Source organism: Dasypus novemcinctus, chromosome 27, assembly GCF_030445035.2.
Source record: "Dasypus novemcinctus isolate mDasNov1 chromosome 27, mDasNov1.1.hap2, whole genome shotgun sequence".
Classification (NCBI taxonomy): domain Eukaryota; kingdom Metazoa; phylum Chordata; class Mammalia; order Cingulata; family Dasypodidae; genus Dasypus; species Dasypus novemcinctus.
In genome coordinates, this window is record NC_080699.1 from 48,515,415 (window position 1) to 48,539,608 (window position 24,194).

Below are 24,194 nucleotides of genomic sequence, written 5' to 3' on the forward strand. Positions count from 1 at the left end.
CCTTATCCTGTCTCTACTTCCATGGTTTGCTTTAAATCTCCTGCCTTAAGTATCCTGACTGCTCTGGGATCACTTTGAATTGGGGAACTGGCTTTTGATTGGTTTTCCTCTGGTCTTTCTGAAGGGTTAGCTGGAGAGGGTGTTGTTTATATCATATCTACAGGGGGTGGAAGGACTCAGATATGGAATCTCCCCAGAGGATATTTACCTGTAACATCTGCTCCCATTCCATATACTCTATTAACTACTTGGTCCCTAGTCCTGCTTCCAGTTTTTAATTTGTCTACCTTCTTAATAATTATTACTACTGGATTGCACAGAAGATTTGCAGTCTGGCAGGGCAGTACCTTTATGAAAGTTTATCTTACCCTTTAATAGCCTTGAACTTGGTGAGAACCATCTCATATTCATGGTCCACCACTTATACTGGGTAGTCTACCATACGTCATCCCAGGAGGGGTAAAAGAGGGCTTGACTGCAACCATTCTCCACTGGCTCTGTACATAGGTATTTATTTTCCCTTCTCAGCCACTGCTGGTGCTCTAAATTCCCAGTCTATTACTCTATTACTTGGCAGACATCAAACTGCACTGTCTGGGAATCCAGACTTTCAGTCACATTTATAACATCTTTGATGGGACTAGTTGTTTCTCAGGTTTGAAATATCATGGCTAATAAGATTATTTTCACCTGTATTTTAAGGTCTGAATTCCTCTTTTGGTATTCCAATAGGATTAGGGCCATTGTTGACTAGGACTGTACACACAGCTCAACCCCCTTCCCCTCAATTATTGTCTTTTTAGTGTGCTCCTTAAGGGATCTGGGGCTGAAATTATTTTCCAAGACTCAGATGAAGTTGTTGGGTACTTATCATCCAGTTCAAGTACTGGTCCATTTACTCAAGTGTAGTGAATCCAGCATTTTTCTGCTGTTTGGACTGCTGCTTCAGTTGTCAGCAAAACTTGATAAGGTCCTTCCCAGGTCATTTGGAGTTTGGACTCTTTCCATGACTTGATTAGGACCCAGCTGCCAGGTCCGTGTTGGTGGATTGCAAATTCAAGAGGCAGTCTGAGCCAGCAAACCCCAAATGTCTGAGGGATGACAAAGTAGAAGACAAGGACAGTATATAATTTTGAAGAAAGAGATCCGTCAACTCAAAGGAGGGGATTTCTCCAGGCTTCCCAGGGAAGGACAAACTAAAAAGCATTTCATAAGAAGAAACTCCCAGTTCCTTCCTAGGGGCAGTTTGGATTCTTAACAGAGCTATAAGTAAACATTTAACCCATGGTAATTTGGTTTCTAAGACCAACTTAGAGAGGTTTTTTTTTTTTTTGAGGTTTGGTTCATTCTTTCCACTTTTTCTGAAGATGGCAGGTGCCAGGGAGTATAGAAATTCCATGTTACACCTAGACCCTGCATAATATTTTGCAACACTCTTGATGTAAAGTGAATACCATTGTCTGAATCTATGTTTTCTACTAACCCATATTGGGGAATGATGTGTTCAAGGATAATTTTTGAAGTCCCTGATGCTTTAGCTGAAGCAAGAGTGTATGCTTCTACCCATCCTGTCAGGTGATCCACAATAACCAGAACATACTTTAATCATCCAGTGATGGATGAGGGCAAAGGTTTAATATTAGGACACTTCTGATTAATAATGTGGGCACTGTTATACTATATGGGAATGTCTGGTATAACATTCAGCAACTCCTTGTAATGAATGGTGACACTGATAAACTATTTTGTAAACATCTGATGTGGTATCAAGGAATTTAGATAGTATTTGGTAACAAATGTCATATGTTGATATATTTACTTCCAGTCAGGTGAACATGAACTTATTTGGATATAAAATCTTCAAAGATTTTATTAGCTAAAATGAAGACAAACTGGATTAGGGAGGGCCTTGATCCACTATGACTGGTGTCCTTATTAGGCAAGTGGAGATAAAGCAAACACAGAGGAGAATGCCACATGATTACTCAAGCAGAGATTGAAGTGCTGCAGGTCAAGGCACACCAAGGATTGGCAGCAAATCACAAGAAGCTAGAAGGAGGCAAGGCAGGATTCTTTTCATATGGGCCTGGGAGAAATCATAGCCCTGCTGGAAACTTGACTTTAAATTTCTACCATTCAGAACAGTGAAACAATGAATTTCTGTAGTTTCAAGTCATCTATTTTATAGTGCTTTCTTACAAGATCCTTAGTATAGTAAGACAATGATCACTTTTTAGAAATTAATTAATTAAAATGAATTTATGGAGTTTTCTTCATATTTTAGTGGAGGTCATTTTGCTGTTTTTGCAGTAAACTATTTATAGAGCTTTCCTGATTTAAACTTATGTGGGAAACACTTCTTGTCTTCCAAAATGGGTCCATCAAGCATTATAGAATTGACCCTATATTTTATTTTTACTCTTTCCCAGACATTTTTATGTAGAATGGAGGATATACAAAATCAGATTCCTCTCTTAAATTATGTAAAATTTATTTTCAGAGTTAAAATAGAACATATGAAATAAACAGTGTAGAGACATCTCTCCAAATCATTAATGTTGTGATTCTGGAATTTGAAGTAATATAAATCAGTTATGGAATAATTGAGGAGGGATTGGAGATTGGAATTCACATTGATTAGCACTGTATTAAGCCATAGCTGGAAGAAAATGAAATTCTTGAAGAACTGCAAGTGGGTAAATTGTCTGCTATTGATGTGGGCTATGGGTGGGAGGCTTTTTGTCTCTTCAGAGATAACCTAAACTCTCTGACTTGTGGGTGTGATAGTAAGAGGCTGCAGTCCTGTTCTTGGTAACAATGGCAATGACTCCAGTCCCAGGAAACAGTTTAACAATGCAAGGTCTATAAACTTTAAGTATTTAGAGGAAATGCAAACCAAATATGCTAAAAGCTTATCTAGAATGTCTGAAGTCCATGCTAAAAGCTTACCTAAAATGTGGAAGATATATATGCTAATTGAAGCCTATTGAGAACTGAAACAAAGGGACCATTTGGCCTTTCCTCTCTGTATAAAAGGGATTCAAAAATCTTGTTCAGGGCTTGGGATTGAAACAGAAAGCTCCCGAGTCCAGCTGGCTGTCAATAAACCATTTTTCCTTCTCAAAATCATTCCTGAGTCCTGGCCTCTCTATACACAAATAATTGAACCGCTCTCAAATTCTACAACACCATATGAAAACTCAAGCCTAATGTAGAGAATTTTTCATAACCCACATTTTCTGTATATGTGTTATCAAAATTACCAGTGTCTGTGGTTGGTATGAGGAAAGAACAAATGGAACTGTAATCACTGGTCTTCAACTCTGACTCAAAAGAATGTGTAAATACAAAAATCCCCTAATATGCTTTTATATTTATATTTTCTTTCAAGTCAGAGTTGAAGACTGCTGAAGTTGAAGACACATGAAATCCCCTATCTCACATCTTGCACACAGGACCCTATATGTTTATTTCTGAATCTGTATGTTATTTTTGAATCTATCAAATTATATCCTACTTATTATATCTTCAACTCTTAAAACTCCAGACTCTTCATGGATGATGTGTCAAAACAATATTATAATTTAGCTTTTTAATGTAATATGCAGTGTATTCATTTGGAATTCTCATGGAAAGACCTTTAAATGTCCCCATATGTTGCTTTTCTATAAAGGTACCAGAATTAGAATGGATCTAATCTTACTTTTTATGTTTTTGTTCATTTTTTATTCATTCACTAATACATTTATTCATTAATCAAATATTTTAACCACATGCTATGTGTTACTCTTCTAAATGCAGATGTTTCAAAAGTGAGTAAAACTATTTTCTGATGATCAACATCATTGATAATTGTAAGAGAAGCTTGAAACATGTATAATGTCATCGAAGGACAAAATGCCAAAATTACATGTGTATGTTTGTGTGTTTGTGTATGGAATATTATAGGGACTTAAGTAACTAATGATTCAACTTGCGACCATAGAATATATAAAAGGTGTGTAAATTAATGTTGGATAATGAAGAGGGAATTTCATTCTATCTGCAGAGAGAAGGAGCAGTGAATACTATAGAAAGAACAATATGCATAAACAAAACCAAGGAATATTATTATATAGTCCATCACAAATAATATTTGTGTATCAACAATGTAATGCATGATATACTATGATTGGACATAAAAATTTCAAGAAGATAAAAACAAGCTTATGTATACATTAGGCAGGGCTACCACTAGTGCATAGTTTCAGTGGAAATTAGAGATCCCTCTGTTTATAAAAAGTTTGAAAAGAAACCCAAGTGAGCAAGTGCTTACATGAGAGACTCCCCAATGCCCTAGTTCAGAGGCAGTCACTGCCCTGTGGGTGGATTTCAGCCCCTCTCAAATCCCTCTCTGTTAGAGGTTTGCAATAATTAGCAAACTGTAGCTCAGTTTCCCCTGATTTGCATTGGGAAAAGGCAAATCCCCTCCCCATGTCTAAGGGCACGGTACTTTCCCACAGGTTAAACAAAGAAACCAGGTAGAGACAGGAATAAAGGGAGATAGAGATCTTCACCATCTGCATATCAGAGGGAGATGGAAATCTTTACTAACTCTACCTGCATATCAGAGGGAGGTGGAAACCTTCACTACTTACATATTAAAGGGAGATAAACCCTTTAATCCCTACAGATCAAAGAAACATTTGTTCCTGCAGCATCTCAATAAACCATAACTCTCCACTATCCAGTCATTAATCAGGGAAAATTCACCTCTAGGGCTTCCTATTAGATCCTGCACCTCACTCAGACCCTCAAGCCCCCTCCCACTAACTATAATTTCCTCATCTAAGAATGTACTGTTTATGGTCATCAGAGGGGTATTACTTATGCAAGCCTCAGCAGGGTACCAGAGACAGCTAAAGTACATAGAAACCCAGGTACTGGTTCTCCTGAGGGCTACAGAGACCCACAGGTTCTATGGTCATGGCAGATGGCTCTGGAGTTCAGGACCATGTCAGTTGGCCCTACTTTGGAATTTGTGTTCCTGAGTGTGATGGAGTTGGACTCAGATATGATCTCTCTACACATGCCTCTTCTGTTACTTGTACCAGACCAGCAGTTTGTGTTTGGGTTGGTGTATATTCAGGAGATCTGAACTCTGGACTGTCCATGTGACAGCCAGGTCCTGAACCTCAGCAGACTTGCAACACCTACCCTCTGGTTTATTGGACTCACTCTGGCCAGCTAACAGGGAGGTGAAGAAGGTCAACCACCACACCAGGGAGCCAAGAGTGCCTACAACTGCAAGCAGGAGAATTACACCCATCATCCATGAAGGATAGCTAACTGCAACTTTGAGGTACTAAATGATTATAGGTCATATTCAAATACACATACACAAATACATGCATGCAAGCATACATATGTGTGTGCATATATGCATGAAAATTATCATTCCAATTATTTGAAACTCCCTGGCCCTTTGCTTTTAAAAAGTCTTTTGGGAAATACTGTTTTCTATATTTACTTGAGTCTCTGTGGATTAGATTGATTATGGAGTTTAAAATGCAAAATTTGTAAAGAGAAGAAAATAGGTGTTTTTTTCCTAGAAAAAAGGTTCACCTCGAGGTATCCTGAGCTAAATTTAAAGCCTTTTGTTAAACTCAGGGAGAGGAGACCTTCTTTCAGGTGTATTTTGTGGAATTGTCCTGGGGCAATTTACAAGGAGCTCAATCTCCGAATTGATCTGGTCTCAACAGTTTCTATGGAAATACCCTCCTTTTGTCTCTGAAGACTAATTTCAAAAGAAAGAAAAATAGAACAAAGTCTAACCTCCTCATGCTTTTTCCTGAACTAATAAATTTCTGCTGTGCATGGAGATATTTAGTGTAGCAAAGAGAGTTTGTTAAGGGGAAAAGTTGGATGTCTTAGTGTTGTGGAATTTAAGAGAAGTTCAATTAATTGAGTATAGAGAGGCCAGGACTCAGGAATGATTTTGAGAAGGAAAAAATGGTTTATTGACGGCCGGCCGGACTCGGGAGCTTTCAGTTTGAATCCCGAGCCCCGAACAAGATTTTCAAACGTCTTTTATACAGAGAGGAAAGGCCAAATGGTCCCTTTGTTTCAGTTCTCAATAGGCTTCAATTAGCATATATCTCTTCCACATCTTAGGTAAGCTTTTAGCAAGGACTCCAGACATTCTAGATAAGCCTTGTTTTTTGCATTTCCCCTAAATACTTAAAGTTTACAGCTCTTGCATTGTTAAACATTTCCTGGGACTGGAGCCTGTTTGCCATTTTCCCTAAGGGCAGGACTGCAGCCTCTTATCTTTCCACACTCACAAGTCAAACAGCTTAGTTATTTCTGAAGAGACACAAGTCAAACAGCTTAGTTATTTCTGAAGAGACAAAGAGCCTTCCACCCATAGCCCACATAATTCCCCCCTTTCTGCCAAAGATTAACTTGCTAAGCTTTGGCATAATTATTGTTGGAGCTATGAGGTGGATGGCTGTTTGTTGTTTTGATTGATTATTTATCAGTCTTTAGTACAGCATCCAGGACTGTTTTTAGAAGTTTAGAGCTTTTCATTCTGGACAGCAGAATCTTGGGCAGGGGCCTCCTGCAGTTATTCTGCTGCCACTGGCACTCACGTGGATTTCCAGTCAGGTTCCAGATCCATCTATTACTTTTATTTTACTCTTAAAGAGTTTACACCTTTAATTTGAAAGGGGTGCTGAAGGGAGACGATCTCTTTTCTGTAACTGCTTCCTGCTGGCCATGGGCTGTAGTCATTGCCTAATAATAAGGTGTAAAACTCATTTTTTAATTTATTCTAACTGGAGGAAGATGGATCTGGCATTCTGTACGAAGTTGGATGAAGTTTTCATATGGTTAATAAGATGTTCACTCTGAAAGAAACAAACTTAATTAAAAATTTGGAATACCCGTTTTTAAAAGAGGACACATTGGATTACAGAGACAGACAAGATTAGATGCCTATAAAGATGGCATTCCTTAAAAGCTGGTGGGAACAGCATATATATTCTTTTTTAAGTTATCCATCTTTAGAGAGAAATTGCAACAGACACTTAGCTTTGTCTGAAGACACATTCCAAGCTGTTCAATGATTGACACTCATTTGCTCTGTCAGATGCTCCTGGTGAACTGGCACTCCTTGGGCAACTGGCTTCACTCAGGATTAGAACACTAATTTGGAAATACTCTTAGTTTTCACCTGTGGGAGTGATCAGAACTACAGAATAAAGATTTTTACACCTTGGTTTTCATTGTACAATTTCTAGCAATTTTGACTTGTTCAATAGGTGACTCACCATCAGCAAGCAAGCCTCACTTTTGCTACACAGCAGAGTACAGCAGAATATAGAAGTTGACTGAGACTGGCTGAGACTGCCACCTTATTCTATAGACATGTTATTAACTGTTTAGAAAATGATTTTACCAGGAATTTAACATGTCTAATATACTTCTGCACTTGATCCAAAATAGAAAAGATAACATTACAATTATTAGGCATATATTTAGTACAGGATAAAAGTGCAGCACTTAATATTAACTAATGTATTACTTAATGCATAAGGATTCAGAGTTGCAATTATTAGTTTTGAGTTTCAGGTTTGTAATACTTTACATGTTATCTCTCCATGAGAGCAGGCCATAATGCCAATTGTGTTTAAGTTTTACTTACAGTCTCCTGGTATCATGGCTCCACTTAGCATGTTCTTCAACGCAGTGAGCAAGTTGCAGCATCCTTCCAGTATTCCAGAGATTTTCCAGTATTCTACTAGCCTGGTGCATAGTGCTCTCTGGCACCATGGAACAGTGCCAGTCTGGAGGCGATATCCATTGTACACTTGGCTGTACTGAGTCATTATTGGCTGCAGGAGCTTGAAACTGCAATATAGTTTCCATCAACTTCAGGAGCAGAACCAGAGACTGATATAGCACATATTTTTAATTGAGGGGTCAGTGACCAGCTTAGCCAATAACTCACATGGAGAGGCCACCTGTAATGTATACAAGGCCTGGTTCGAATGCACAAGAGTTTGACAATGTTAAAATTTATTCCTTGTTTTATATATATTTTAAACAAATTAACACAATACATATATCAAATGACTATTTACTTACACAATTTTACTATGAAGATAACAGTAGGTACTTTACTTTAGTAATAGAGGAAAAATACTTTTCATTGTTAGAATGAAAACAGAATATTTCCAATAGAATCAAGACAACTTTTTATTACCATTTACTTAAATGTGTATTTTGCAGTGGCCTTCAGACAGGTTTATTATCATGAAGTTATTTCTGCTACCAATACCAATCTAAGTTTCTTTAGTTAACAATGACTTCTACAACTAGAATTATTTAAACATTTTCAGTTTGGAAGATGTTTTACAAACTCTTTATAATTGACTATAACCGCATTGACTAGACACCTCATGTTTAAATAAACTTACTAAATTACAATTACCAATGAAAGAAATTTACTCTTTATTTAAGAGAGCATATCTACAATCTTTTTCCTTTAGCCTAATTTCACCAATGTGAACTTACAATTTTCATTACTCTAAAGATTTTGTACATATAATGTTAATTTAGTTTATAAATTAACTATGGGAGATTACACTCAAGTTAAATAAAATTGAAACCATAATAGTTTATGCAAGGAATGTTCTCTTTTTACCTTACAGGAAGCTAAAAACTTCTTTTCTTTAAGTTATCAAAATTATTAAATTAAAAGCATACTGACTACCAGGTTTTAAAACACATGCATACTGACTACCAGGTTTTAAAACACATTACACAATTACTTAATTTTTTTAAAATCATAACCCAGGAAAGATCTCTCCATAGTTTTTATGGACTTTCCTTTACTTACTGAAATTTGTTAATAGAGCCACTAATTACCTTTATTTCATTGGAAAGAAATCTTCTGGAAGAATTAAGGCTCACCAGATTGTGGAGAAGAAAATAATTTATTCTCAATCTTGCAAGAAGGGGTGCAGAGCCAGATATGGCTGGTGCCACGAACAAAGAAAAATGACACAATTTATACCCCTAAGCCTAGCATGCAAGCTCTTCCTGTTTTTCCATAGATTGGATACTTCAGAAGTTACAGCTTATCTGAGATTTAACTTTCCCACGCAAAAGTTTGATTTAACTGCTTCTTCTATCACATTCCAACCATTTTAGTTTTTACCTGCTCCCCCCCTTTTTCAAATAAGGAATAGAATTTAGTGCTGAAATGGCACCGACTTAGATAGCTCCTTCTTGGGCATCCTTCCACTGCCCATAGGACTGGCCTAAACTAGTCTCCTCCACTGCTGTCCAACCCGGGAGTGGAAGACTGAGGCAGCAGGCCACCAGGTTACATCAACATTTTTCTTATGTGAAAATTAACCTAATCTTTGTGTGTTTTTTTTTTTTTTGCAATTTATGGCTGACAAAGGTTTAAACTGGGAAATTACCAGGCAAACTGATTCTCAATTCCCTAGCCTAGTAAGATAGGTTTAATCTGCCACACCTAGTCTTGCCTTAAAAGCTCTTGCAAAGAGGAGGCCCTTTCCCAATTGTTTCCATAATCAGATTTCTATGACTTTTTCATCCTGCTTAGTTCAATTTGGGCTTTAAGAATATTTATAAATATAACTGCATATTTAATTTTTAACAATTTGAATAGACCTCTTTTAAGAATTTTTATTTGTTAATTTGATATTATCCTGATGTATGAAGACATACATTGAGCTTTTTTTTAAAAATGGGCAGACACAAAGAGTTAGACACAAACACAACTCATTGATATTACTTGTAATTTGCATCATTTTATATACTGTTTAACTTAATTAATTAGGGGTCCAGAAATACATATTACTTATATAACTGCATATTTAACCTCAACAATTTGAGCAAATAGGCAGACATGAATAGTTTGACACAACAACATGACTTTAGTTACTTTAAACTTTTCAAAGACTTTTGAAACTCTTCTTAATTTGCACTATGACCATGCAGTTTACCACAAGAATTTTCTTTCTTACTTAATAGATTGTAATAACCAAAATGTTCTCAATGCCTTAGCACCATTTTGTTTTAGAACTTTATATTTTACTTTGAAATTAGCAGAATTTTGGATAAGCAACAAGATTAACTTTATATATATTTACTGAGGCTATTTGAAGCCTCAGGGAGACAGACTGCTTTCTCTCATGAATTGCCATTCTTAGGAACACTGACCGTCAAGGCAGGAGACTTCTCCCCCTCCACCCCCCTTTTTGATTTTGGAGATAATAAAACTCCAGTGGCCATTTAACCTTATTCTATCAGGCAGCAATTTATTTAGTTTACACTTGAATTCATGAGAGAAAGGGTTACTAATACCAGGAGAGGAGACAGTGATGTCCCAGCTCTTCTCAATTATGAAATAACCATAGGCAAAGGCAAAGGGTGAGGTTAGGCTTGAAGTAACCATAAACAAAGGAAAGGTTAGTGTAGAATTTACACTTAAATAATAGTTTCAGGCTAAATTCACCCAGCTATAATCTCAGTTATTGTCTTTCCACTGTTTTATAATATAAATGCATTTATAAATGATTTTAACTCTTAGTTACAGTTTTTATTAATTTTTTTAAAAACCTATTAATTTTATAACACCTTTAAATACCTTTCATTCAACTTATAACATATTAAATGAACTTAACCATTACTTTAATTTTCCTTTAAAGTAAAAGAATAAATCTCTTGCAGTTAGTTTGAAATAAAAGGCTACTTTTCAGGATTTGATTTCTAGAACATAAAATGTTCTTTTAAAAGAGGTAAGACTCTTCTTCAAACATTGAGGATATGATGAGGTTAAAGCACAAGAAGCTATTGATAAAAGATTTTCTTTATATATTGATCTTACTCAATTTAATCATAAAAATTTCCCTTCCACAAACCTTCTACACTTTCAGTATTCATTCAGGTTCTGTCCCACGCTCTACTCTTTCCAATAATCAATCATTTTATCTTAGGACAAAATCATCTTCTGTTTCCTTAACAATAAAAACACACTCCATATATCCCACATACTGAGTTACCAGGCAAACTTCTTACAACATATAATTGCCATTAATACTAAACAAGTTTGTTAAAATAATGAACTTTTCTTCACTTTAAATACTTAGTAGCATGTAATACCAGAAACAGTTTTTTTGGAAGTAAGTTGGCAGGGGAGATTGGCTGCCGAATAAGTTTGTTATAAAATTGCCTTTTATTATTATTATTATCAATTCAGTTTTGTTAAATAATGACTTTCTGCAATTAGCCACTTAAATACCTTAAACAATGCTTTGTAAAACTTTTATAATTATTTATACCCTTAAGACAGATTTTACCTTCACAGAACACATTCTCTCACTTAAGGTTACTACAATACCTTCTAAGAACCTGAGCAGAATGCAAACGTATTTTGGCTTTGACACCCTAAGGAGGGAACTTTACTGCATTTATTCTGATTCTGCTTTTCACCTCCTTCACTTCCCCCCCTTCCAGGCAGTCGGGTGCACAACAAACAGGAATGCGGCTTATGAATAGAAGGGTGGACTCACTGGAAAGGGGCAAGCCGCTCCCCCCTTTCCAGCTTTCAGCCAAAATGGGCAGACAGAACCTACTCAAATTTGGCAACTCTCCCAGGGACCCAGCCACCCTGACTGGGACATCCCCAACAAACTTGGGTGCGTGGCGTGGACACAGATGGCCTCCAAGCCCCGGCAAAGGGCCAGACCAGAGACAAGACAGCAGAGCATGCACAAACATCTAGACTCCGCAAACATCCAGACTCCTCAGCTTTTGCCCCAGAATCATTTCACCCCCTTGCCAATGGCAAGGGAGGGCTCCAGCTCAGCTGTAATTCCATTCTACATAAGGACACAACTCCAACACTAGCCTTGAGCTGACACAGACAGAAGCACAAAGGTCACTAATCTGACCCACAAGTTTATATATTTATTTTCACCATGGCTGCCCCCACAGCCATCACAAACCTCAGAACACTTAACATTTGGTATAAAGCAAATTCATTCACAAATTAGCACCATAACAAAAGATTTCAGCTAGACTTTTCCACTGTTTAAACTTTACACCCAGACCAAGCTCCACCAGAAAAGCCGATCCATTTTCCTGTAACCAAGTTTTGTTTTCCTTAATCTAGACCAATTTCCAGGACATTAGGACTTGAACCTATAAATAGCCCTTCCTATTAAAATCGAGACTCCACTCCTTTAGTGGATATAAGACCAGTACCAGATTCTAACATGCAGTTAGACAAACCCAAAACACCAGGGCTTTTCCCCGGTTTTCCTCCTTTTCCCAAGCCTAGAGAGAACGGCTTCCCCCCAGCCTTCTGGGGCTACTAGGGTTCTCTCGAGAGGTGATCAGCCTCCCCTTCCTAGCAATTAAAGCTAGGGCCTTCCAGACTGTGCTCACCCGGGGAGTCTTACCTTCTTCCATGTTCAGAGTTCTTTTTCGTTCCCAGAATCTTTCTCTTCAGACCTTCCATTGCCCCTCGATTTTGTCGGGAAGATTCTTGTGGAGCCCACATCTTTTCTGGATTAAATTTAATCCAGGGGCACCCAGATTTGGGGTTCACCCGAGTCCTCCCGGCTTCCTCGGGGATTTGGAAGGGGCAGCAAAATGCTACCGTCTCTGGCCTTCATTTTTATCCCTTCATGGTTGCCAGAAATGTTGTGGAATTTAAGAGAAGTTCAATTAATTGAGTATAGAGAGGCCAGGACTCAGGAATGATTTTGAGAAGGAAAAAATGGTTTATTGACGGCCGGCCGGACTCGGGAGCTTTCAGTTTGAATCCCGAGCCCCGAACAAGATTTTCAAACGTCTTTTATACAGAGAGGAAAGGCCAAATGGTCCCTTTGTTTCAGTTCTCAATAGGCTTCAATTAGCATATATCTCTTCCACATCTTAGGTAAGCTTTTAGCAAGGACTCCAGACATTCTAGATAAGCCTTGTTTTTTGCATTTCCCCTAAATACTTAAAGTTTACAGCTCTTGCATTGTTAAACATTTCCTGGGACTGGAGCCTGTTTGCCATTTTCCCTAAGGGCAGGACTGCAGCCTCTTATCTTTCCACACTCACAAGTCAAACAGCTTAGTTATTTCTGAAGAGACACAAGTCAAACAGCTTAGTTATTTCTGAAGAGACAAAGAGCCTTCCACCCATAGCCCACATCATTAGAAAAGAAGCATGGAAAATTATTGGGAGTATATCCTAAATTATACAAAGACCAAAGTGCTAAAAAAAAAGATGGCTTCAACCTGTCATAGTAGTCTGAGTATTCTTTGAGGGTTAGATGTTAGGGAAAGTTTGTATAGTCTTGAAAGGTCTGAATAATTAATTTTAATTTTAAATAATAGTAAGGAAATTAAATTAGTGATTTAATAACACAAAGAATCTCACATTTTTTAAGCTGTCTGACATTATCCCATTGCTTGGTGTATCTAGCAATCATGCTTCCTCATCAATTTCCTTAGGCCCTGCTGAAAGGCCTTATGCTTAAAGATTTTATTCCATGTATTGGTGTAGAAGTTGAGAGAGGTTCAATTATTTGTGTATAGAAAGGCCAGGACTCAGGAATAATTTTGAGAAGGAAAAAAAAGATTTATTTATGACTAGCTGGGCTTGGAGTTTCTCATTCAAAATCTGAGCCTGGAACAAGATTTTTTGAGTTCTTTTTATACAGGGTAAGGGCCAAATGGTTCTTTGTTTCAGTGCTCAGTAAGCTTGAATTAACATATCTTCCACAGCCTAGGTAAGCTTTTAGCATGGACTACATACATTCTAGATAAGCTCTTAGCACATTTGGTTTGCATTTCCCTGAATATTTAAAGTTTATAGAGTTTGCATTGCTAATCTGCTTTTCTGGGACTGGAGTTGTCATAATTACCAAGGAGAGGGCTGCAGTGCTCACTGTCCCAAATGCACAGCTCAGGACACATACAGCTCAGGTTATCCATAGCCCCATAGCCTACACCAGTATCTTCCCTTACTCATTCAGTCTTTCTCATCTGTTCCTCATTCTCTCCCTCATTTTCTCTTTCTCTGGCTCTCTCCCTCAGTTGTCCCCTCACCACCCTGCTCTGAGTCACATTAAGAAAGATCTTGATTCATTCAGTGCTATGCAGTAATATAGTGATATTTGAGAATCTGATCTTCCTTCTATTTTACAATTCCTTACATTACTTCCATGGTCACAGTATAAAACCAGGTTCTTAAGGCAACTGGTGTATGAAATCATATGCTACATTGGAATCTCATTTATGTGAGGTGAATTTTTCTGCTTTTCAATTTTAAAGCTAAAATATGAAGTAATAATAGTAATGTATTTATGGAGTTTTGGGTATTTGTCCTAAATTGCTATGGTTTAACTTTATGTAAGCATAAACTGGTAGGTATTAAAATTGTACTAATTGTTCTGCAATATAGGACTTAATTTATTTTGTCTAATTTGAAAAATAAAAATCATGCTAGTACATAATTGTAATTACTATATATGTTCACATATTTTAGATTTATTTAATTATTTTAAAATTGATTTCAAATCAACGAATAAAATCTGTCTTTATCTCTATTCATTCAATTAATGGTCACTCACACCTAAGACTGAATTTATTTTCATAATTTAACTATACATGCTTGACTTCTTCAACATTACATAATTCTTAAAGTAGCTCATTTTCTCCTTCCTTTACTGATCAGAAAACATGGATAGAGTAAAATCATTTTATTGTGCCAGTATTCTCTATTACTCCTTGTATTTCTTACATACACTTTGACAGTAATTATGTGATCTTACTTGTCTCATATATTCATATTTGCATCTGCCATGGAAATTTATTATTGTACATCAATATATTCTTATGTTGTTGGATTTCTTATTTTTATTGAAATTTATTTCCAATTTTGTTGTGACACTTGCTTTTATGCTTATTAATTTTACTTACTAAACATAATCATACTAATTAAAAAAGAATGACTTTTTCATCCATCGTATTTATGTTCATATCTTACAAAATGAATACTGTTTGTGTTTTTAAATTTTTTTTTCTGATAGACTAAGTGAGCTTAATCAATGTGTGTGTTTTGATATAACTGATGCATTAGATTACATTGGGTGCCTCATTATTTTTTAAAATAATATTATTTGTTCTTTCCTTTTATTTCACTTTATTATTTTAGAAATTTTCTTATTGCTCTTCCCAAGTTCTATTTGGCTTGAGGATATCCTGTGAGTTATTTCTTTCTATCTAAAAGGTATATTATTTGTTTTCATTTCATATCACAAATTTTTAATGTCATCTTCAAATCTGGAATTTTCTTTTTTTTTTTTTTTTTGGAATTTTCTTTATCAACTGTCACTAACAATTATTTTAAGTATTTGTCAAAATATATATCATTCTATGAAGAGAAGAGTTTTCTCAAGCATTTCTGCCTAATGTAGCCACACACATTTATGGAGGCATTCTAAAATTATAGCCAAAAATGATTCATTTGTTCTAAAAATTTGTTTCAAGAAAATCTCAAAAATTTAAAATTTAATTGCCTAATGATATTGTTGTAGAATTTGAGAGAGGTTCAATTATTTGCATATAGAGAGGCCAGGACTCAGGAATGATTTCGAGAAGGAAAAATGGTTTATTTATGGCTGGCCGGACTCGGGAGCTTTCTGTTTCAATCCCGAGCCCTGAACAAGATTTTTGAGTTCCTTTTACACAGACAGGAAAGGTTAAATGATCTCTTTGTTTCAGTTCTCAATAGGCTTGAATTAGCATATATATCTTCCACATCTTAGGTAAGCTTTTAGCATGGACTTTCGACATTCTAGATAAGCTTTTAGCATATTTGGTTTGCTTTTCCCCTGAATACTTAAACTTATAGACCTTGGATTGTTAAACTGTTTCCTGGGATTGGAGTCATTGCCATGGTCACCAAGGACAGGACTGCAGCCTCTTACAATCTCCCACCCACAAGTCTGACAGCTTAGGTTATCTCTGAAGAGACAAAGATCCTCCCATCCATGGCCCACATCAATATATTTCCACTTAGTTTTTATTCATTTAGTATTTAAAAGATTTCCAGTAATAGAAAAAAATTCCACAGACTACCATAACACTTAAAGAAGATATTAGTAGAATTTGAGTCTTTAGAGATAACAACTTTACATATGTAAAGGATGACTAGCAAATTCATTTTCAGTGGTCAGTCTTGTTGTCATCTGGGTTATAAAACAGATGTAGGGACTAGAAAAAAACTGTTATGCAACTCAATTTTTATATGTCTTATTTATTAGGAACATTGATTTTCATAATTTTTCTAAAAGTTACAGAAATTTTAAATCAGGTGTATTTTCCATTCATATAGCTAATTTTTTCATGGAAATGGAAAAATTAATAAAATTACCTAACTCCTTTTATCTTAGAGGGTTCTGTTTTATTGAGTGTTGCATTTCAGTCTTGACCCCTTCCTTGGCTCTCTTCAGAGAAGAGATCCTGAACCTACATGGAGAGGCAATGGGACCATGGTGACAAATATTTGGAGCATTGGGTGAATCCTGTTTTTAAATTTTTTATTTGCTTATTTGGTGACTGTCCTTGGAAACACTCTCATAATTCACCTGATTCTTGTGGATAATAGGCTCCATTCACCCATGTATTTCTTCCCTAGCAATCTTGCTTTCAGTGAAATATTTACCACCATATGTGTTGTTCCTAAATTGCTGGCAGGCTTTCTGTTAGGGAAGAAGAGCACCTCATTTAGTGAATGCCTTGCCAAATTCAATTTCTACTTTCCCTCTGAATGCTCTGAGTTTATGCTTTCTGCCCTCATGTCTTATGATTGCTATGTGGCCATTTGCAGGCCCCTTCAGTACCATATAGTTATAGCCACTTAAATTTGTGTCCTCTTGTAATACTCTCCTGGGTAGGCAGCTTTTCCCTTACTTTCCCAACCATACTGTGGCCCCAGTGAAATTGATGACTTTTTCTGTGACAGTGCCCCCCCCACTTGTCTTGTCCTGACACATATTGCCATTGAGCTACTGGATTTCCTCAGCTCCCTTGTCCTACTCATCAGCTCTTTCTCACTCTCAGTGGTCTCCTATGCTTACATCATTGACACAATTCTAAAGATTTCTTCAGGCAAAGGGTAATGTAAAGCCTTTGGCACCTGTGCCTCTTACTTCACAGTGGTCTCCATGGGCTATGGGAACTCCATCTTTGTGTATGTTCATTCCTCACAGAAGAGTAGCCTCTGACTCAACAAGATCCTCTTTATTCTCTCCTGTGTCATCACATCTCTCCTAAACCCCTTCATCTTCAGTCTACAGAATGAAACCATGAAAGATACACTGAAGAAAGCCTTAGATAAAGGTAAGGACTTCATCAAGTGGATGAAATCCAAGTAAGGGAATGTCTGAGAATAATTCCAGATCTGAAGATTCTCAGTCTTTTAGAGAATGAGTCCAGGAGTTGATTCAATAAATGACAGTATGTCTAGGCTAATTCTTCATATTATGACCTATCATAATAATATAGTCAAACTGGATACATATGCATCTTACTCTTAAGATTCATGAACAAATATTCAAAAGAGTAAATTTCTCTTGGTTTTGATAGTGGCCATTAATGGATATGGTGGCATTCCTTTATGTTAGGTGAAGACAAATTAATCATAGAGTATAATGAAGACCTCTGTTTGTATACATTGTTATTTGAGTTGATATGTACATTGTTGTTTCATTTATAAAGAGCACTCTGGTTTATTGTACTTACCCCACTCAGCTAATGTGGAGGTGAAGAAGGTCAACCACCACACCAGGGAGCCAAGAGTGCCTACAACTGAAAGCAGGAGAATTGCCTCCAGCATCCATGTGGAATCTAAGCCCCCTCTTGATATAGATGTGGAGTGGACACAACCATTCCAGGGTCCACAGGATGGAGGAATAGAGTATGGATTAGAGTGGACTTACTGATATTCTATTCATGAACTATTGTGATTAGTAATCAAAGAAAGTGTGGCATTGGTGTGGAGAAAGTGGCCATGGTATCTGCTGGGGGTAGGGAGTGGGAGGAAGAGATGTGATGTGGGTGCATTTTCAGGGGTTGGAGTTGTCCTGAGTGGTGCTGCACGTACAGTTATCAGACACTGTATGTCTTCCCATGGCCCACTGGGTAGACTGTGGGAGAGTGTGGGCTATGGTGTGGACCATTGACCATGAGGTGCAGCGGTGCTCAGAGATGTATTCACCAAGTGCAATGAATGTCTTATGATGATGGAAGAGGTTGTTGTTATGGGGGAAGGAGTGGGGTGAGGGAGTGGGGGGTATATGGAGACCTCATATTTTTTGAATGTAGCATTAAAAGAATAAAGACAAAAAAATGCAAAAAAAAAAGGAGTTCCATTCTGTTTTCCCATAGGAAGCATACTTAGATGCACACGCACACACTCAACTCTCTTATACATACACACAACGAAATGCAATCAATGAATTGTGAGATTTTTTAAAATTTCCACTGTAACCTAGTATCAACTATCATTAAAATCATTACTTTTATTATTAATTTTACATATATTTATGATTCACACTTTTCCATACATTTTGCCCTTTAATCATTGCACTTCATTTTTATGTCAACTTAAGCATCTACTACTACATGAAGACCTTATTCTCATCCAGTTAGAAAGGAAAACTTCTTTTCCCAATGAAATTGATATATATCTGTACTATGAATTTCACCACTTTAGAGATGGAAGGATAACCTACTTAAATAAACTACATCAAACCATACATATTTATCCTTTTAAATTTTCATTTTACTTTAAAGTTTATGTATTTAGTTTTTACCTTTCCCAATAAATTATAAATTCCATATTGAGAAAAACATTGCCTCTCATAAGAATATCAATTCCATTGCTAGATAAAAATCCATGAACACATAACTGGTGCTCTGCATGTTTTGCTGTCTTCTGTCTATAATTTCTCTATTCATTGAGACTTTCTTCAGATATCTGGCAAAATGATTTGACTCACATGTAGTAATCCAATCAAGGTAAGTCCTGAGATTTATATTCATATCTATTAATTAATTGAGATTGATTTAATTCAAGTTGGCAATCATGCAGATAACTTGTTTATCTGACTTTTTCCATGTGATCTTACCAGCACCAATCAAATATCTGTGAAGTTTTAATAAGAATTAATTTCTAGGAGGAAAGCTTTCCTTGCACTGAGTATGCTAAGAAGACGTCAGTTTCCCTTTGTATCTTTACTCTCATAAAACAAAATCTACCACTGACTTCTATAATGGTATTATCACATATAAAAGCATATATTTCACCTAACCTTTTCACAGTAGATAAGGTGAGCATGTAATATTGCCAAATTTGGACTCCTTTTGAGAATAAAATGGGGCTCTGTATCTTATTATGTTGAGAAAAGACAGTTGTAAAGGAGAACTTTCCTATATCTGATCTTGTGCCCAACCTGTCAATAAGAGAATGAAAGAACTCTCCAAATGGTATTCTGTTCTAAACAAGGAACAATAGATGATTTACTTTCTTATTGGAGGAGCCCAAAGGGAGGCTTTCAGTTGTACCATCTTTGAACAAAATAATTGATGTAAAAAATTTCAAAACATGTATGGTGTGTGATATAGGGGAATAATTTGCCTCCCATTTAGTTGAAGAAAAAAAGTGAAAGCAATATAAAGTGTTATTTCTTCCACATTATACTCATATACTGCAATATAGGAAAAATAAGGCCAATCACAGAAGAGAAATAATCAAAGTAATTTATTGGCCATTGTCTTTCAGAAAAACTAGTTTCTCTGTTAATTAACCTGTTTATCCCTGATTTATCATTTTCTAAGTGTTCCTCTCCTATTTACTCAAGGTACATTTTAGAAAAAGTAATTTGCAATGGAAACTTCAGCAAAGATACTGTACCCTGCTTTCTGTTGGGTTTTCAGTTGCAGCCAACATGTTGGCACTCTAGCCTTTATGTTTCCTGATCAAACAGTACACTGAAACAGTGGGATATAGGTCCAGTTCATTTTATTGTTGGGGGTTTGGTGGGAAGGGTGACTCAGATTGCTAAAGAGAATCATCACAGAAGTTGTAGATTTTTTTCCATTGTCTATTTGCTGTGCATTTTGGATTCCTATCACATCACCCAAGGTTTTACATAACCTCTTTGATCTTAGCTTCCATAAATGTGTCTTGGCTTTCTGCCTGGCCTCTAAGTGTTGGTAAAAGCTGGTTGGCATAGTGAAGCAAGTGATAACAATTGCTTTGCACAGCAGGGGGTGGCAGATACTAATACATTTTCCTGGTATATTGTTCATAGAATTAGGGTATGATTCATAATGTAGCCATCTCGAATTTGTCAGTCAGTGGGCACCCAGTAAGAAGTTAGGTGGAAAATTTACTGGATTTTCCCAGAATTTACTGTAACAACTGTCTATACGTCACTGCTGCAGCCTAATTGTACAGTTCTACAGGCATATGAAGCTGCTCACCATCAATAACAAACTAATTTATCTATGAGGAGAAATGCTTTTCCTCAACCATGCTGTTTCGCAGTCCTCCTTCTGCTCTTTTTCTTTCAGATGTGCTTGCTTGAGTAATTGCTCTGCCAACCTGACTCCCTCCTTACTGAAGGTCACAAGATGTATTCAGTAACTGTAATGTACTAAACATTTCCTAACAAATTTCCTAATAGGTCCAGAATTCACTGTAAAACAAGAAACAATGGATGGTAACTTGGTGAAACTCTGTACATCTCCAAAATACATATGGTCAATGCTGAGCAAAATCATCACTATCTTATAGCATAATATAATACTGCTAGATCCATAATTTTGGTCTTATCACTTACAGTGCATTGATTTTAATAACCAAAATCTAGATGGGATGGGTTATGCAAGCAAAAAAAATTGTCAATTCTAAGTTGCTCAGGGGAAAGAAAATATTTTGATGGCCCAGAGACACCTGCAAAGATTTCAGCAAACAAACCCCAGACCTCTGTGTTGACCAGCACTCAAGTCAGATTGCTCTTCCCTGTTTCTCTCTGCTTCTTGGCTCCTTTCTCTCTGGAGAAAATGTTATCCATCCATAGGGTTAGGTACTGCCAGTAATGAATGTGGCATTAACCTCTTACAACTGATGCTAACAAAAGGAAACTGACTCTGATTCTATATTACACTTTGGGGAAGTCCAAGGGAGAGATTTATAGGTCTGGCTTGGTGAGTTGACTATCCCTGGATAAAATAATTGCACCCAGAGGAGAGATATGACCTCGTTCTGCTTAGGTGGCCTCCTGGAATCATAACAGGAAACAGTCTTATATGACAGGTAAACAGTCTTTTTCTGACCTGAAACACTTTAGAAAATGAAAAGACACACTGCAGATGGCTATACTGGGATAACAAATAAACGGAACTGTATTGGCTGTGCTGGTGAGGGATCTAAGACCTTAGAACAATATGGGGAATCCTACTTCTTACTTTAATTTCATAATAATAAATACACAGCACCCTCATTTCTTTATTATTCTTTATCAATTCCTCCTACTTAACTTAATTCAGTAGACTAGCTTTTGTCTTCTAATGCTGATTAATACAATTCCAGTGTACAACATTAAAATTTGAATCTACTTTGTAACCAAAAGGTCAAAGGCGATTATCTTTTAAGAAGTCATAACTGATGTCACAAAAGGACTGTATAGGATATATCACAACTTATTTTTTGCAATTTTTCCAACAGAAGATGATTCACATTTAGGCTGCACCACCTCTGTGGCCAGTTGAGGCCCAGTTGGTGGCACTGCTTTCTGAATTGAAGGTCATCAGGAAACCAGAGGCATTGGAACCTGAGCTTTCCACAGTCCAGGGCATCCTGCTTGCCATCCACAAGACAGATGTGCTCTATTTTGGAGGAGATATCCTTAATATCACAGGAAATGTGTTCCTGGCCTTCTGGACAGTGAAAAAGAATCAAATGAGGGGCATCATTACCCTATTCACAAGATGAAGTTTGTAGATACAGGAAAACTTTGGGATTTCCCATACCAGAGAAAGCCAAGAACTACAGCTAAAGACAGGTAGTAGTTACTAAAAGAATGATCCAGCTGAAAAAAAAGTATAAAAATTTCAAAAGGTGAACAGTACAGTATTGTGAATGTAATTTAATACCACTGAATTGTATACTAGACAATGTTTAAAGTGGGAAACTTTAGGTTATATGTATGTTCCTTGAATAAAAATTGAAAAATAAAACTGTACATTATCAAGAGTAAAACCTAATGAACTAGTTTATAATAATAAGAATATTGTTTCTTTCAATTATAATAGAAGTACCACACTAAAAATATAAAATATTAATAGTAGGTAAAACTGAGGGGGGCAGATTATATAGGACTCTGTACTTTGCATGATTTTTTATAATCTTATGACTGTTCTAATAAAAATTATTTTAAAAAATAAATGACAAATTGGAAAAAAATTGCAATTTATACCATATAAACAAAAGGTGAATTTCCCTAATGAACAAAGAGGAACTAAAAGGGAAAGATGAACATTCTAAAAGAAAAATTTGCAAAGGATATGAATAAATAATACATAGACAAAGAAATACAAATAGTATTTGGAAAGATGCTCAACTTCATTCCTAAAAAGAAAAATGTCAGATGAAAGTACATTGAGATGTCATTTCTTACCTACAAATAGACAGAAATTCAGATGTTAGACAATATGATTTGTTAGTGAGGCTATGAGGAAATAAATCTTCTTATACATTTCTCTAAAAATGATACAACTTCCACAGAGGGTAATTTGATAATCTCAACATGACTAATGTGTTTATTCTTCAACCTTCAATCCCACTTCTGGAAGTTTATTCTGTAGGTACATTTATGAAATGTATGTGCAAATTTTTTTTTTATTACAATGTGGTTTGTAATGAAAGATTGAAAATAATCCAATCATCTGTTTGCAGGAGATTGCTTAAATAAATGTGTACTTTAGATTCTCTGTACCTTAAAAAAAGATGTCCTCATAAAAGAAATGTCTCTAAGATAGTGTTAAGTGAAAAAAGAGTAAGATGCAGGATAGTCTGTTTAGTATGGTACCTTTTGTATAAGAGGAAAAATAATATATTTTTTCTCATTTATTTACTAAACAATCTCCCAGATGTTTGTTAAAGAAACACTGCCAGAATATATATGAAACTATTAAAAGTTACCTATTTGAAGAAAATAATGTAGATGAGTATATAGGTGGAAATAAATGTTTTTTGTTTTTTGGTTTTTTTTTTTACCTTTAGCATTTTTTTAATTGATTTTGTAAAAATAGTACATTAAAAAATATGAGGTCCCATTCAACCCCACCACCCCTGCTGCACCCCTCCCCCCCCAGCAACACTCACTCCCATCATCATGACACATCCATTGCATTTGGTAAGTACATCTCTGGGCATCTCTGCACCTCATGGTCATTGGTCCACATCATGGCCCACACTCTCCCCCATTCCATCCAGTGGGCCCTGGGAGGATTTACAATGTCCGGTGATTGCCCTTGAAGCACCATCTACGGCAACTCCAAGTCCCAAAGGCGCCTCCACATCTCATCTCTTCCTGCCATTCCCCATACCCATCAGACACCATGTTCACTTTTCCCACTCTAATGCCACCTTTTCTCTGTGGATCTTGGATTGCTTGTGTCCATTGCACCTCTATGTCAAGAGGAGGCTCAGATTCCACATGGTTACTGGATGCAATCCTCCTGCTTTCAGTTGTAGGCACTCTAGGCTCCATGGTGTGGTGGTTGTCCTTCTTCAACTCCATCTTAGCTGAGTGAGGTGAGTCCAATAAATCAGATTGTAGGAGCTGGAGTCTGTTGAGGCTCAGGGCCTGGCTATCATATTTTCAGTAAAAAGATTCAATCCCCTAAATATATCTGAAACCCCAATACCAACTACAATTCCAGTAAAGTAGCATGATAGTCTTATGAAAAGAGATCCCCTCTGGGTCCAGTTTCATCATGCAGAAACACCAGCTCCAAAGAAGGGCCATCTGACATGGCAGTGAACCCCATCTGCCATGACCATAGAACCCGTGGGTCCCTTTAGCCCTCAAAGGAACCAGT